Raw genomic sequence first — 15,532 nt, 5'->3', positions numbered from 1 at the left:
AAGAGCATACGCATGTGCCTGCATTTTCTGTGGCACCCCGCAGAGAATGCGATCGCCTCTGCCTGTCAATCGGGGCGGGGGGGGGGGATAGGTGGGTCAGCAACACTCCATTTCCAAGTCAGGGATGGAGCGGTGCGGGGGCAAGGCTTCAAAATGGGGTCTGCAACGGAGGAGACACAGGGGGCGTGGTCACAGCGGCTGTATGACATCACATTCAGCCGCTGTGATCACAAAAATGGTGGCGGCTTCCTGCGCGCACATACAGTCTGCACCAGCAGGAGGCTACATCATTTTTTATGATCACGCTGAACTGCAGTGCGACTGCAATTACAGCATGGACAAGAAGGGAGGCGTCATGCTGGGTGGCCATGCCCTTTCACTGTGCAGGAGCCAGCACCGCTCACACACTAGTCCCCGGGTGCAGCCCCCAACCCCCGGGACACCCGGAGCAACAAAATGTAGATTCAGGCCACCAGGCCACGCCCCTACCTATGAAACCATGCCTCCTTTTTACCATTGCGCTGCTTATCTGCGCGCACTGCATTACAATCTCCCTCGCCACCTCTCTGGGTGTCACCAGTGATAGTGACACCTCTGCCATGCTTGTAGCAGCTGGTCCTAAGATCTACGCCTCAAGCCCTGAGTGTTTGCCCTTGTGACTTGTTGATCATCATAGCGAAGCAGATGCTTACAGAAAACTGCAGGGGCTTAGATTGAAAATAAAAAAATTGATAGGTATAAGGTAGAGAGGAGCGGGTTCGGTTCTCCGAGAACCGAATTCCCCACGAACTCCACGTTGTTTACACTGGTCCGAGGCAGGCTCGGTTGTTCCCGCCTGACTCGGAAAACCTGAAAAAGGGAAAATGTCATCATCCCGCTGTCGGATTCTCGCGAGATTCGGATTCCATATAAAGAGCTGCGCGTTGCCGCCATTTTTACTCGTGCATTGAAGATAGAGCGGAATGGACGTGGCTATGTTCTCTCAGTGGAAATCTCAATATCAGTGCTCAGTATCAGTGGTTACTTATTGCTGCTCAGTAATACTAGTAGTGTGTCTCTCCTGCTCAGTGTCAGTTCTCAGTAGTATCCTCATCAGTGCTCAGTATCACTGCTCATTGTCTTGTGCTGCATTGTGGTGCTCAGCATACTACAGTACATTACTAATAGTCCAGTGCTGCATCTTGCTGCTCAGTGTCAGTTCTAGTATCCTCATCAGTGCTCACTATCACTGTTCATTGCATTTTGGTTTTCTGTATACTACAGTAACATAGTAATATAGTAACATATAGTAACATAGTTTTTGAGGTTGAATAGAGGCAAATTGCCCATCGTGTTCAACCTGTTTTAAGTTGTGATGATTCTACATACTTGCTGAATAATGTTTTATGACTAGTTAGCTACTATAACTCATGTTACCCCCGGATTAACCATGTTGATATTTTAAGTATTATAACCTTGGATAGCTTTTTCATTCAGAAATGTATCCATTCCTTTTTTAAATCCAATTACAGAGTCCACCATTACCACCTTCCCTGGCAGGGAATTCCACATCCTGATTGCCCTAACAGTGAAGATCATAGTATCTCACCTGGCAGGTAAGTAGGAGTTGGGCTAGAGCTGTGGAGGATTGCTGCTCGGGCACCCCCTGTCAAGTGAAGGAGATCCAACTGAGGCAGCACAAGGGAACTCTCGAAAGAAGAACAAAGCTAGAGGAAGATCTGAGACAAAGAAATCTGACTTTTACCAGAGCTGACCAGAGGAAAGCACAAACACAGTCCCCCACTACCACAAATAATGCAGTCGAGTTTCCCACATTTGGGGAAATCACAGGGGTCAGCATACCCAGAATGCAATGAATGAACCTCACCCTGGGAGAACAATCTTCATGACCATGGTATCTCCTATGCAAAATAAGTATGATTTGGGATAGGGCTGGGGAGGGCCGCTGCTCAGGCACATCTCTGTCAAGTAAAGGAGATTCAACTGAGGCAGCACAAGGGAACTCTCATCTGGGGACAACAACTGCAGGGAGAACACATATTTTCAGATGAAAATCTTGGTCATGCTCTGGTTTCTCTTCAGAACGAACAAATCTTTCGCCTTTTACTAAAGATTTCCGTGGAGAGGAGCAAAACTGAGTTTTACCTCAATTTTTGCATGCCCCATCTTTTTGGGGTTTCTTTTATCGGTTTAAAGATAGAATGAGTGTGCTTTAATGAAAGCTCATTTGCATAGAAATGACAGTAAATGTTTGTTTCTTTTCAAACAGAACTTTCTTGACCATGCTACTTGCTTGAAAGATCTGGGAGCACATGGAATACAGTACAAACCATGCTTATAGCAAGGAGAAGCCAGGTGAGAAATCTGCTTTCTTTCAAATTGGGCGCTCACTTTGATCTGAATGAGGACTGCTGGCATGGCACTCAGGCGACAGGTGGAATCTTGGTCATGCTCTGGTTTCTCTTCAGAACTAACAAATATTTCGCCTTTTATTAAAGATTTCCGTGGAGAGGAGCAAAACTGAGTTTTATCTCAATTTTTGCATGCCCCATATTATCGGGGTTTCTTTTATCAGTTTAAAGACAGAACGAGTGTGCTTTCTTGTTAGCTTTAATGTAAGTTTATTTGTATAACAATGACAGTAAATGTCTGTTTCTTTTCAAGCAGAACTTTCTTGACCATACTAATTGCTTGAAAGATCTGGGAGCACATGGAAAAGAGTACAAACCATGCTTATAGCAAGGGGAAGCCTGGTGAGAAATCTGCTTTCTTTCTTTCAAATTGGGTGCTCACTTTGAGCTGAATGAGGACTGCTGGCATCAGGGCCGGCTCTAGGCATGTTCGAATAGAGCGGCCGCGCAGGGCGCCACCCTTAATGGGCGCCACGCGCTGGCGCCGCCATATTCGATGCTGGAGCCGGCCCTGTGTGTGTGCTGCTGCAGCATTTGGCGGTCGCGCTGTGTATGCGCGCTGCGCGGCGCCGGTATCTAACGTCAGACGCCGGCGCCGCGCATAGCCCGCCTGCACAAGTGGCCGCCCACCCGCCCGCCAGCCCGGACCCAGGCTCAGGCTCACTCGCCCGGCCTCCCGCCCGCCCGCCAGCGCTCCCACACAGGCGGACAGCAGTACTCCTCCCCAGCGCCGCAGGTATTTTTTTTTTTGGGGGGGGGGGAGATCCGCACTGTGGGGGCATTTCTGGCACACAGGGGGCATTTTTGGTTATGTGGGGGCATTTCTGGCACTGTGGGGGCATTTCTGGCTCTGTGGGGGGCATTTCTGGCACTGTGGGGGCATTTCTGGCACTGTGGGGGCATTGCATATCTGGCTCTGTGGGGGCATATTTGGCACTGTGGGGACATATCAGGCACTGTGGGGACATTTCTGGCACTGTGGGGGCATTTCTGGCACTGTGTGGGCATTTCTGGCACTGTGGGGGCATTTCTGGCACTGTGGGGGCATTTATCTGGCTCTGTGGGGGCATTTATCTGGCTCTGTGGGGGCATTTATCTGGCTCTGTGGGGGCATTTATCTGGCACTGTGGGGGAATTTCTGGCACTGTGGGGGCATTTCTGGCACTGTGGGGACATATCAGGCACTGTGGGGGCATATCTGGCACTGTGGGGGCATATCTGGCACTGTGGGGGCATATCTGGCACTGTGGGGGCATTTCTGGCACTGTGGGGGCATTTCTGGCACTGTGGGGGCATTTATCTGGCTCTGTGGGGGCATTTATCTGGCACTGTGGGGGCATTTATCTGGCACTGGGGGCATTTATCTGGCACTGTGGGGGCATTTCTGGCACCGTGGGGGCATATCTGGCACTGTGGGGGCATATCTGGCACTGTGGGGACATATCTGGCACTGTGGGGGCATTTATCTGGCTCTGTGGGGGCATTTATGTATCAGGCACCGTGGGGGCATTTATGTATCAGGCACCGTGGGGGCATTTATGTATCATGCACCGTGGGGGCATTTATGTATCATGCACCGTGGGGGCATTTATGTATCAGGCACCGTGGGGACATTTATGTATCTGGCACCGTGGGGGCATTTATGTATCTGGCACCGTGGGGGCATTTATGTATCTGGCACCGTGGGGGTATTTATGTATCAGGCACCGTGGGGGCATTTATGTATCTGGCACCGTGGGGGCATTTATGTATCTGGCACCGTGGGGGCATTTATGTATCTGGCACCGTGGGGGCATTTCTTGCACTGTGGGGGCATTTCTTGCACTGTGGGGACATTTCTTGCACTGTGGGGGCATATCTTGCACTGTGAGGGCATTAATGTATGTGGCACTGTGGGGGCATATCTGCGCTGTGGGGGCATTTATCCATCTGGAACTGTGTGGCCATTTATGTAGCTGGCACTGCTGGGGGGCATGTCACGTGTAGCTGGCACTGCTGGGGGGCATGTCATGTGTAGCTGGCACTGCTGGGGGGCATATCATGTAGTGTTCCCGCTAGGCGTCTGTGGCTGGGCAGTGTGTCTCAGTGCTCTACCTGGCGCAATGTGTCTAACGTGCTCTTATAGGAGGTTCTACCTGGTGCAATGTGTATTAGCTGCACTACTGTGTGGTGTAATGTGAATTGCCACTATAATGTGGCTACGCACCTTCCCCACGAAGTAACTCCCCTAAATTTTTGCTGCGCGCCTTCGGCGCGCACTGTCCATGCTTTAGCGTGTGGAAATGGGAACAACAAGCATTACAGTATGTACATCATTTTGCCCACCTAACTTAAAAATGTGCCCTCCCTGTGATCAGCAACCTGCCCTAAAAAGTGAACACTAGCACGTGTAGCTGGCACTGCTGGAGGGCATGTCATGTGTAGCTGGCACTGCTGGGGGACGAGACCACGCCCACTTTTTCAAGAGGCCACACCCACTTTTCCAAGGGCGCGCGCGCCTTCGGCGCGCGCATGGGGGGGGGGCACTTTTACATTTTCTCGCTCAGGGTGCTAGTAGGCCTGGAGCCGGCCCTGGCTGGCATGGCACTCAGGCGACAGGTGGAATCTTGGTCATGCTCTGGTTTCTCTTCAGAACGAACAAATCTTTCGCCTTTTACTAAAGATTTCCATGGAGAGGAGCAAAACTGAGTTTTATCTCAAATTTTGCATGCCCCATCTTATTGGGGTTTTATTTTATCGGTTTAAAGATAGAACGAGTGTGCTTTAATGTAAGCTCATTTGCATAGAAATGACAGTAAATGTTTGTTTCTTTTCAAACAGAACTTTCTTGACTATACTAATTGCTTGAAAGATCTGGGAACACATGGAAAAAAATACAAACCATGTTTATAGCTAGGGGAAGCCTGGTGAGAAATCTGCTTTCTTTCTTTCAAATTGGGTGCTCACTTTGAGCTGAATAAGAACTGCTGGCATGGCACTCAGGCGACAGGTGGAATCTTGGTCATGCTCTGGTTTCTCTTTAGAATGAACAAATCTTTCGCCTTTTACTAAAGATTTCCGTGGAGAGGAGCAAAACTGAGTTTTATCTCATTTTTTCCTTGCCCCATCTTATTGGGGTTTTATTTTATCTGTTTAAAGATAGAACGAGTGTGCTTTAATGTAAGCTCATTTGCATAGAAATTACAGTAAATGTTTGTTTCTTTTCAAACAGAACTTTCTTGACCACACTAATTGCTTGAAAGATCTGGGAGCACATGGAAAAGAGTACAAACCATGTTTATAGCAAGGGTAAGCCTGGTGAGAAATCTGCTTTCTTTCATTCAAATTGGGTGCTCACTTTCAGCTGAATGAGAACTGCTGGCATGGCACTCAGGCGACAGGTGGAATCTTGGTCATGCTCTGGATTCTCTTCAGAACTAACAAATATTTCGCCTTTTATTAAAGATTTCCGTGGAGAGGAGCAAAACTGAGTTTTATCTCAATTTTTGCATGCCCCATATCATACCTCCCAACTGTCCCGATTTTCGCGGGACAGTCCCGTTTTTTGGGGACTGTCCCGCTGTCCCACCTGCGGGCCGCAGTGTCCCGCGGTGGGGAGGACAGTTGGGAGGCTCTGTCTGTCGCTGCCCTGCTTAGCAGAGCAGCGGTGAATAGACGCTGTGCGCATGCGCACAGCGTCTATTCACTGAAGTCAGAGGGAGAGGTGGCATGCCAGCGGCTCACAGAGCGCTGGGCATGCCCCCTCAGTGCCGAAAACGGGGGCGTGACTCGCGATCGCGGGTCCTCCCGCGAAGTCACACCCCCTTTTACTTAGGCCACGCTGCAATTGTTCATGCCGTTGGCTTGTGTTCTGTTGAATGCCACGTTCTGCGGCATGCTTAAGGTGTGAGCTGGTAAGATGCTCACCTTAGTTTAACAATAAATCCTTTCCTCGAAATGTCCGTCTCCCTGGGCACAGTTCCTATAACTGGAGTCTGGAGGAGGGGCATAGAGGGAGGAGCCAGTTCACACCCTTTGATAGTCTTAAAGTGCCCATGTCTCTTGCGGATCCCGTCTATACCCCATGGTTCTTAATGTGACCCCAGCATCCTCTACGGACTAAGAGAAAAGGATGCCCTTGCGCACTATCCTGACTTCTCCTCCCGTCTGCTTACTTTGTGCCTTCCAACGCACAATGCGAACTACAGGTGGTGCTGCAGGGCCCACACCCTTTTACTTGCCTTACAGAACAGCTCTGGAGCTGTTACAGTGCCCAGCTGCTGCAAGAAATCAGCTTGAATGCTTCAGGGGATGGGGCATGGCCAACATGAGCCCCACACCAAAGGAGGGTGGGGGTGTTTAATGAGAACTAGGGGTCATCCAAGCACTGCAAAAGGCCGCCATGCCCTGCACGCCCCTTTTCTCTTTTCATATGCAGATGAGGGTTCCAGCCAACTTTGGCCCACTGCTTGGATAACATCACTGTATGCAAATCCGTCTGCTGCAGACCTTCCCCCAGGAATGCTTGTACTAGATGTTGCATATGGTTTGATATTTGATGGTGCTTCAGTATTAGGCAGCCTTCCGCCCTCCCATGTTCATCTGAAAAGATGTGGTCTCCCTGCAGTTGTTGTCCCCAGACGAGAGTTCCCTTGTGCTTCCTCAGTTGAATCTCCTTAACTTGACGGGGGAGGGGCTGCCAGAGCAGACACCCTCCCCAGCCCTATCCCAACTCATACTTATTTTGCATATGAGATTTCTTGATCATGAAGATTGTTCTCACAGGGTGAGGTTCATCCATTATATTTTAAAATAGGAAGGTACAAATTACATATTTGAATTGCATTTATGTGCTGGATTCAAATGTCCCCCCCCCCCCCTTCCATTCTCAATTGTGCCCGTCAGCAGCTATTCTAAGGTTGCTGCCAATGGGTGTGACACATTAATTTCTTCTGTGGGGTACACTGGACTCCACAAGGATTCACATTGGGGTGTAGAGTAGGATCTTGATCTGAGGCACCAACCGGCTCAAAGCTTTTGACTGTTCCCAAGATGCTCAGTGCATTCTCCTCTATAACCCCGCTTCCATGAACAGGGAGCTCAGTTTGTAGTTGGTGCCTTCAGTAGCAGGCCACTTAACAGGGGCCTGCCTCAGGCAGCCTATTCTTAGCTATAAATTTTGACAAGAAAAGAAGAACTTGTTTTATGAGAATCTACAAGGGCTGCAGCAGGCTAGGTCTAATAGACATCTTTACTGCAGCTTCATCACTCCCAGCGACGCTGTATACTCCCGTGCCCTGGTTGCTGGGTCACTGCAGCGGAGGCTCCGGTTTCATCCTAAGGTCAGTCACACACACACCACCCTTCCGGATCACGAGGCCGCTGTTGAAGGGGAGCGTGGCCGTAGGGGGTGGACCGTGTGCGCACTGGCGTGGACACTGATTACTGGGCAGCCGCTCCACTAGCCACCAGGTACAGTTAAGGAGCACAGGTCTGGGGGTTTTTCTCCTATATTAACCCAATTTTGTACTGCCCGCAGCGCATTGTGATAGGTAATAGGGCCTGATTCAGGTTGGATTGCAATCACAATAAGCGATCCAACTGCAAAAATTGCTAAGAGCATACGCATGTGCCTGCATTTTCTGCGGCACCCCGCAGAGAATGCGATCGCCTCTGCCTGTCAATCGGGGCGGGGGGGGGGGGATAGGTGGGTCAGCAACACTCCATTTCCAAGTGAGGGATGGAGCGGTGCGGGTGCAAGGCTTCAAAATGGGGTCTGCAATGGAGGAGACACAGGGGGCGTGGTCACAGCGGCTGTATGACATCACATTCAGCCGCTGTGATCACAAAAATGGTGGCGGCTTCCTGCGCGCACATACAGTCTGCACCAGCAGGAGGCTACACCATTTTTTATGATCACGCTGAACTGCAGTGCGACTGCAATTACAGCATGGTCAAGAAGGGAGGCGTCATGCTGGGTGGCCATGCCTTTTCACTGTGCAGGAGCCAGCACCGCTCACACACTAGTCCCCGGGTGCAGTCCCCAACCCCCGGGACACCCGGAGCAACAAAATGTAGATTCAGGCCACCAGGCCACGTCCCTACCTATGAAACCATGCCTCCTTTTTACCATTGCGCTGCTTATCTGCGCGCACTGCATTACAATCTCCCTTGCCACCTCTCTGGGTGTCACCAGTAATAGTGACACCTCTGCCATGCTTGTAGCAGCTGGTCCTAAGATCTACGCCTCAAGCCCTGAGTGTTTGCCCTTGTGACTTGTTGATCATCATAGCGAAGCAGATGCTTACAGAAAACTGCAGGGGCTTAGATTGAAAATAAAAAAATTGATGGGTATAAGGTAGAGAGGAGCGGGTTCGGTTCTCCGAGAACCGAATTCCCCACGAACTCCACGTGGTTTACACTGGTCCGAGGCAGGCTCGGTTGTTCCCGCCTGACTCGGAAAACCTGAACAAGGGAAAATGTCATCATCCCGCTGTCGGATTCTCGCGAGATTCGGATTCCATATAAAGAGCTGCGCGTTGCCGCCATTTTTACTCGTGCATTGAAGAGAGAGCGGAATGGACGTGGCTATGTTCTCTCAGTGGAAATCTCAATAGCAGTGCTCAGTATCAGTGGTTACTTATTGCTGCTCAGTAATACTAGTAGTGTGTCTCTCCTGCTCAGTGTCAGTTCTCAGTAGTATCCTCATCAGTGCTCACTATCACTGTTCATTGCATTTTGGTTTTCTGTATACTACAGTAACATAGTAATATAGTAACATATAGTAACATAGTTTTTGAGGTTGAATAGAGGCAAATTGCCCATCGTGTTCAACCTGTTTTAAGTTGTGATGATTCTACATACTTGCTGAATAATGTTTTATGACTAGTTAGCTACTATAACTCATGTTACCCCCGGATTAACCATGTTGATATTTTAAGTATTATAACCTTGGATAGCTTTTTCATTCAGAAATGTATCCATTCCTTTTTTAAATCCAATTACAGAGTCCGCCATTACCACCTTCCCTGGCAGGGAATTCCACATCCTGATTGCCCTAACAGTGAAGATCATAGTATCTCACCTGGCAGGTAAGTAGGAGTTGGGCTAGAGCTGTGGAGGATTGCTGCTCGGGCACCCCCTGTCAAGTGAAGGAGATCCAACTGAGGCAGCACAAGGGAACTCTCGAAAGAAGAACAAGGCTAGAGGAAGATCTGAGACAAAGAAATCTGACTTTTACCAGAGCTGACCAGAGGAAAGCACAAACACAGTCCCCCACTACCACAAATAATGCAGTCGAGTTTCCCACATTTGGGGAAATCACAGGGGTCAGCATACCCAGAATGCAATGAATGAACCTCACCCTGGGAGAACAATCTTCATGACCATGGTATCTCCTATGCAAAATAAGTATGATTTGGGATAGGGCTGGGGAGGGCCGCTGCTCAGGCACATCTCTGTCAAGTAAAGGAGATTCAACTGAGGCAGCACAAGGGAACTCTCATCTGGGGACAACAACTGCAGGGAGAACACATATTTTCAGATGAAAATCTTGGTCATGCTCTGGTTTCTCTTCAGAACGAACAAATCTTTCGCCTTTTACTAAAGATTTCCGTGGAGAGGAGCAAAACTGAGTTTTACCTCAATTTTTGCATGCCCCATCTTTTTGGGGTTTCTTTTATCGGTTTAAAGATAGAATGAGTGTGCTTTAATGAAAGCTCATTTGCATAGAAATTACAGTAAATGTTTGTTTCTTTTCAAACAGAACTTTCTTGACCATGCTACTTACTTGAAAGATCTGGGAGCACATGGAATACAGTACAAACCATGCTTATAGCAAGGAGAAGCCAGGTGAGAAATCTGCTTTCTTTCAAATTGGGCGCTCACTTTGATCTGAATGAGGACTGCTGGCATGGCACTCAGGCGACAGGTGGAATCTTGGTCATGCTCTGGTTTCTCTTCAGAATGAACAAATCTTTCGCCTTTTATTAAAGATTATCCGTGGAGAGGAGCAAAACTGAGTTTTATCTCAATTTTTGCATGCCCCATATTATTGGGGTTTCTTTTATCAGTTTAAAGACAGAACGAGTGAGCTTTCTTGTTGGCTTTAATGTAAGTTTATTTGTATAACAATGACAGTAAATGTCTGTTTCTTTTCAAGCAGAACTTTCTTGACCATACTAATTGCTTGAAAGATCTGGGAGCACATGGAAAAGAGTACAAACCATGCTTATAGCAAGGGGAAGCCTGGTGAGAAATCTGCTTTCTTTCTTTCATATTGGGTGCTCACTTTGAGCTGAATGAGGACTGCTGGCATGGCACTCAGGCGACAGGTGGAATCTTGGTCATGCTCTGGTTTCTCTTCAGAACGAACAAATCTTTCGCCTTTTACTAAAGATTTCCGTGGAGAGGAGCAAAACTGAGTTTTATCTAAATTTTTGCATGCCCCATATTATTGGGGTTTCTTTTATCTGTTTAAAGACAGAACGAGTGTGCTTTCTTGTTAGCTTTAATGTAAGTTGCCATAGATGCAGTGAAACACGCGTGTAGGGCACGGCGTGTCCTCGTGTATTTGACTCATGTGAAATGTTATAAAACAAAAATATATGATTATGATGTTAGCTGTTAGTCTCCACTAATAGGGAATAGAAGCTGAGCTATAAGAAAGGAATACACTAGATATGATGTCACTTAGCAATTACAATGTCTAAAGTGCATACAGATAGCTACTAATAACTCTTGATAAGAAAGTATATCAGTGTGGGTATATTTATATGATGGGATATTGGGACTAGTGAATATATATCACTCCTGCTGTCCAGATTGGCAATAACCAGACAATTATGATAAGAGTAGAGATGTCACATGGGCTGCTATAGATATTAATTTAATGCTGTATGTGTCATTTGTTACAAATGGATACATTTTCTATGAGTCAGCCTAGCAGCTGCATGTTCTAACAGAACACTATCCTCACACAGAATCTGCTAACCTTGAGATAACTAAATGACAGTGTGTAACAGTCTCTTTACTATAAGACTGTTACAAAGTAATATATATATTTGAAGTCAGTCTAGCAGCTGTGTGTTCCAGCAGTTTATAAGACAAAGAAAATCTCCTATTGTGGAATCTAGACACATGGGACTGCTGGCCTGTGTCATACTATTTCTATGTAATACCAGTAACATGTATATAACTGTTACATAATTGTTACAAATGGATAAATCTTTGAGTCAGCCTAGCAGCTGCATGTCCTAACAGGACACCATAAATCCTTTACAGTGTAACAAATTGATTGGTAACACTTAAAGGCTGGAGAGCAGTTATTTGCCTTACTAGCATACTCAATATACCACATTATTACACCAGTTACCACGATTATTGACAGCGCATTTGATATATTATATTACCCTCACACTGAGTCTGTTTACCTTTAGATAACTAAGTGACCGAATATGTAACAGTTTCTCTATCATAAGACTGTTACAAAGTGAGATAGATATATTTGGAAGTCAGTCAAACAGCTGTGTGTTTCAGCGGTTTATAAGAAAATTCCTCATTGTGGAATCTGGACCACTAAGGGTTATTATATATATAGCACATGGAATTGCCACATCTCCCTATATGATAATTTCATTACACTGTAACATAATAAGAATTAACTCTTTAACAGTGTAAATAGAGAGTAATGAATCTCTGACACATGGAATATATTATTTCTTAGATGAATTGGATAAACCATTATGACAGACACTTTGCTTCCTAATAAGAATTGAGGTGGCTATACCTCTAAGGAAAGCATTATTGCCTACGCCTAGATCAGATTAAATAAGATCTGGCTGAATATATGAAGGAAGGTTGCTATTTATATGAGAATTGGAATTGCTATATTCCTTAAGGCAACCCCACCGATTGATATATGTTGTCAATTAAGTATATCTGAACGGCTATATCTGGACCAGATTTAATAAGATCTGGCTGATTATATGAAGGAGGGCTGCTATTTATATTGGAATTGCCATATTCCTTAAGGCAACCGCACCTGTTGGTATATCTCGCCAATTAACTATATCTAAACAGCTAAATTAAAGCTATTCATCATTTTTTTAGTTTGGATATTAATAAATATGATCTTTCCATGATGCATAGAGATTTCCCTATCAAGTGATTCCTTATCCGATATAGAAAGCTATCCCCCTATGGTATTGAATTTAGGAATATAGTCTTAGGGGACACAGAGAAATAAGTGATCCCCATCTACCTAAGCACCCCACAAATTGGAGGTTAGCTTACCGGTTATACTCAATCACCCCCACAAATTCGCCAATGGGGATGGCTTCCCGGGAGGTAACCCCTATTGAGTGAAGGGAGTATATAGGATACGACCCAGTGGTACCTGACGACATAGATACTAACAGCTATTTAATAACATTACGCTAGAAAGTGATTATTAGCAACATATATATCTATATAAACAACCCCGCCAGGGTTGTGCCTTCAAAAATAATCACACACGGACACGCTTTTTAAACCTTTTTTTCACATCTCTTTATTCTTCTTATGCACATGTATGTTAGTTCTGTGATTTTAACCTTTATGTTTCACTGCAGTTTGGGATAATAATATTAATATTTATCCAATTTTAATACATACTTAATAAAGGTTATATTTTATGATTCATTCATTCTGTCCAGTGCGTCAACAGTGCAGATTTCTTCTTGTTTTTTCTCCCAAATTCTATAACAATGACAGTAAATGTTGTTACTTTTCAAACAGAACTTTCTTGACCATGCTACTTGCTTGAAAGATCTGGGAGCACATGGAAAACAGTACAAACCATGCAGTATCACAAGATCCTTTATTTGATCTTTCATGAAGATAGAGCAGAATTGAGGACACGTCAACAATTTCTGCCGAAGGTGGTTCATCTTTCCACATGGTGCCTTTGGCCACTGACACCTTCGTTGAGTCAAAGTCTCTGGCTGTGGTCAGAACTTTGAAAATTTATGTCACCAGAACGGTTCAGATTAGGAAAACAGAGGCTCTGTTTGTCCTGTATGCTCCCAACAGGATTGGGTGTCCTGCTTCCATGTAGACCATTATGCGCTGGATCTGTGGTAAGATTCAGCATGCTCATTCCACGGCAGGATTGCCGTTACTGAAATAGGTGAAGACCCATTCTACTAGAAAGGTGGGTTCATCCTGGGCAGCTGGTCGGGGAGTCTCGGCATTGCAATTTTGCCGAGCAGCTATTTAGTAAACACTTTTGCTAAGTTTTACAAGTTTGATACCTTGGCTGATGATAACCTCAAGTTGGGTCATTCGGTGCTGCAGAGTCGTACGCACTCTCCCACCCGTTCAAGAGCTTTGGTATAACCCCATGGTTCTTAATGTGACCCCAGCATCCTCTAGGTCGTATGAGAAAATAGGATTTTAATACCTACCGGTAAATCCTTTTCTCTTAGTCCGTAGAGGATGCTGGGCACCCGTCCCAGTCCATACTGTGTCTGCAGTTATTACTTGTGGTTATACACATGTTGTGTTATGGTTCTGGTCAGCTTTTTGCTGCAATTGTTCATGCCGTTGGCTTGTGTTCTGTTGAATGCCACATTCTGCGGCATGCTTAAGGTGTGAGCTGGTAAGATGCTCACCTTAGTTTAACAATAAATCCTTTCCTCGAAATGTCCGTCTCCCTGGGCTCAGTTCCTATAACTGGAGTCTGGAGGAGGGGCATAGAGGGAGGAGCCAGTTCACACCCTTTGAAAGTCTTAAAGTGCCCATGTCTCTTGCGGATCCCGTCTATACCCCATGGTTCTTAATGTGACCCCAGCATCCTCTACGGACTAAGAGAAAAGGATGCCCTTGCGCACTATCCTGACTTCTCCTCCCGTCTGCTTACTTTGTGCCTTCCAACGCACAATGCGAACTACAGGTGGTGCTGCAGGGCCCACACCCTTTTACTTGCCTTACAGAACAGCTCTGGAGCTGTTACAGTGCCCAGCTGCTGCAAGAAATCAGCTTGAATGCTTCAGGGGATGGGGCATGGCCAACATGAGCCCCACACCAAAGGAGGGTGGGGGTGTTTAATGCGAACTAGGGGTCATCCAAGCACCGCAAAAGGCCGCCATGCCCTGCATGCCCCTTTTCTCTTTTCATATGCAGATGAGGGTTCCAGCCAACTTTGGTCCACTGCTTGGATGACATCACCGTATGCAAATCCGTCTTCTGCAGACCTTCCCCCTGGAATGCTTGTACTAGTTGTTGCATATGGTTTGATATTTGATGGTGCTTCAATATTAGGCAGCCTTCCACCCTCCCATGTTCATCTGAACAGATGTGGTCTCCCTGCAGTTGTTGTCCCCAGACGAGAGTTCCCTTGTGCGTCCTCAGTTGAATCTCCTTAACTTGACGGGGGAGGGGCTGCCCGAGCAGCCACCCTCCCCAGCCCTATCCCAACTCATACTTATTTTGCATATGAGATCTCTTGATCATGAAGATTGTTCTCACAGGGTGAGGTTCATCCATTATATTTTAAAATAGGAAGGTACAAATTACATATTTGAATTGCATCTATGTGCTGGATTCAAATGTCCCCCCCCCCCCCTTCCTTTCTCAATTGTGCCCGTCAGAGGCTATTCTAAGGTTGCTGCCAATGGGTGTGACACATTAATTTCTTCTGTGGGGTACACTGGACTCCACAAGGATTCACATTGGGGTGTAGAGTAGGATCTTGATCTGAGGCACCAACCGGCTCAAAGCTTTTGACTGTTCCCAAGATGCTCAGTGCATTCTCCTCTATAACCCCGCTTCCATGAACAGGGAGCTCAGTTTGTAGTTGGTGCCTTCAGTAGCAGGCCTCTTAACAGGGGCCTGCCTCAAGCAGCCTATTCTTAGCTATTAATTTTGACAAGAAAAGAAGAACTTGTTTTATGAGAATCTACAAGGGCTGCAGCAGGCTAGGTCTAATAGACATCTTTACTGCAGCTTCATCACTCCCAGCGGCGCTGTATACTCCCGTGCCCTGGTTGCTGGGTCACTGCAGCGGAGGCTCCAGTTTCTTCCTAAGGTCAGTCACACACACACCGCCCTTCCAGATCACGAGGCCGCTGATGAAGGGGAGCGTGGCCGTAGGGGGTGGACCG

General features: G+C 46.7%; 10 non-coding genes across 10 annotated transcripts; 8 read left to right on the top strand and 2 right to left on the bottom strand.

The window, feature by feature from the left end:
• Nucleotides 1–1,754: 1,754 nt before the first annotated feature.
• Nucleotides 1,755–1,918, bottom strand: LOC135031713 (U1 spliceosomal RNA). Its single transcript, XR_010227357.1, has one exon. It is a non-coding gene; the product is annotated as a U1 spliceosomal RNA (small nuclear RNA).
• Nucleotides 1,919–2,062: 144 nt separating this feature from the next.
• On the top strand, nucleotides 2,063–2,178 carry LOC135031699 (U5 spliceosomal RNA). The gene has a single exon (XR_010227343.1). It is a non-coding gene; the product is annotated as a U5 spliceosomal RNA (small nuclear RNA).
• Nucleotides 2,179–2,448: 270 nt separating this feature from the next.
• Nucleotides 2,449–2,564, top strand: LOC135031710 (U5 spliceosomal RNA). Its single transcript, XR_010227354.1, has one exon. It is a non-coding gene; the product is annotated as a U5 spliceosomal RNA (small nuclear RNA).
• Nucleotides 2,565–5,023: 2,459 nt separating this feature from the next.
• Nucleotides 5,024–5,139, top strand: LOC135031705 (U5 spliceosomal RNA). The gene has a single exon (XR_010227349.1). It is a non-coding gene; the product is annotated as a U5 spliceosomal RNA (small nuclear RNA).
• Nucleotides 5,140–5,414: 275 nt separating this feature from the next.
• Nucleotides 5,415–5,530, top strand: LOC135031706 (U5 spliceosomal RNA). The gene has a single exon (XR_010227350.1). It is a non-coding gene; the product is annotated as a U5 spliceosomal RNA (small nuclear RNA).
• Nucleotides 5,531–5,805: 275 nt separating this feature from the next.
• On the top strand, nucleotides 5,806–5,918 carry LOC135031712 (U5 spliceosomal RNA). Its single transcript, XR_010227356.1, has one exon. It is a non-coding gene; the product is annotated as a U5 spliceosomal RNA (small nuclear RNA).
• A 3,722-nt stretch (nucleotides 5,919–9,640) lies between these two features.
• Nucleotides 9,641–9,804, bottom strand: LOC135031703 (U1 spliceosomal RNA). The gene has a single exon (XR_010227347.1). It is a non-coding gene; the product is annotated as a U1 spliceosomal RNA (small nuclear RNA).
• A 144-nt stretch (nucleotides 9,805–9,948) lies between these two features.
• Nucleotides 9,949–10,064, top strand: LOC135031698 (U5 spliceosomal RNA). The gene has a single exon (XR_010227342.1). It is a non-coding gene; the product is annotated as a U5 spliceosomal RNA (small nuclear RNA).
• A 270-nt stretch (nucleotides 10,065–10,334) lies between these two features.
• Nucleotides 10,335–10,451, top strand: LOC135031709 (U5 spliceosomal RNA). The gene has a single exon (XR_010227353.1). It is a non-coding gene; the product is annotated as a U5 spliceosomal RNA (small nuclear RNA).
• A 286-nt stretch (nucleotides 10,452–10,737) lies between these two features.
• LOC135031701 (U5 spliceosomal RNA) lies at nucleotides 10,738–10,853 on the top strand. Its single transcript, XR_010227345.1, has one exon. It is a non-coding gene; the product is annotated as a U5 spliceosomal RNA (small nuclear RNA).
• Nucleotides 10,854–15,532: the final 4,679 nt, after the last annotated feature.

The sequence above is a fragment of the Pseudophryne corroboree genome, unplaced genomic scaffold, assembly GCF_028390025.1.
Source record: "Pseudophryne corroboree isolate aPseCor3 unplaced genomic scaffold, aPseCor3.hap2 scaffold_526, whole genome shotgun sequence".
Lineage (NCBI taxonomy): Eukaryota > Metazoa > Chordata > Amphibia > Anura > Myobatrachidae > Pseudophryne > Pseudophryne corroboree.
Note: the sequence above shows the minus strand (reverse complement) of the source record. Positions and strands in the feature narration are given on the sequence as shown.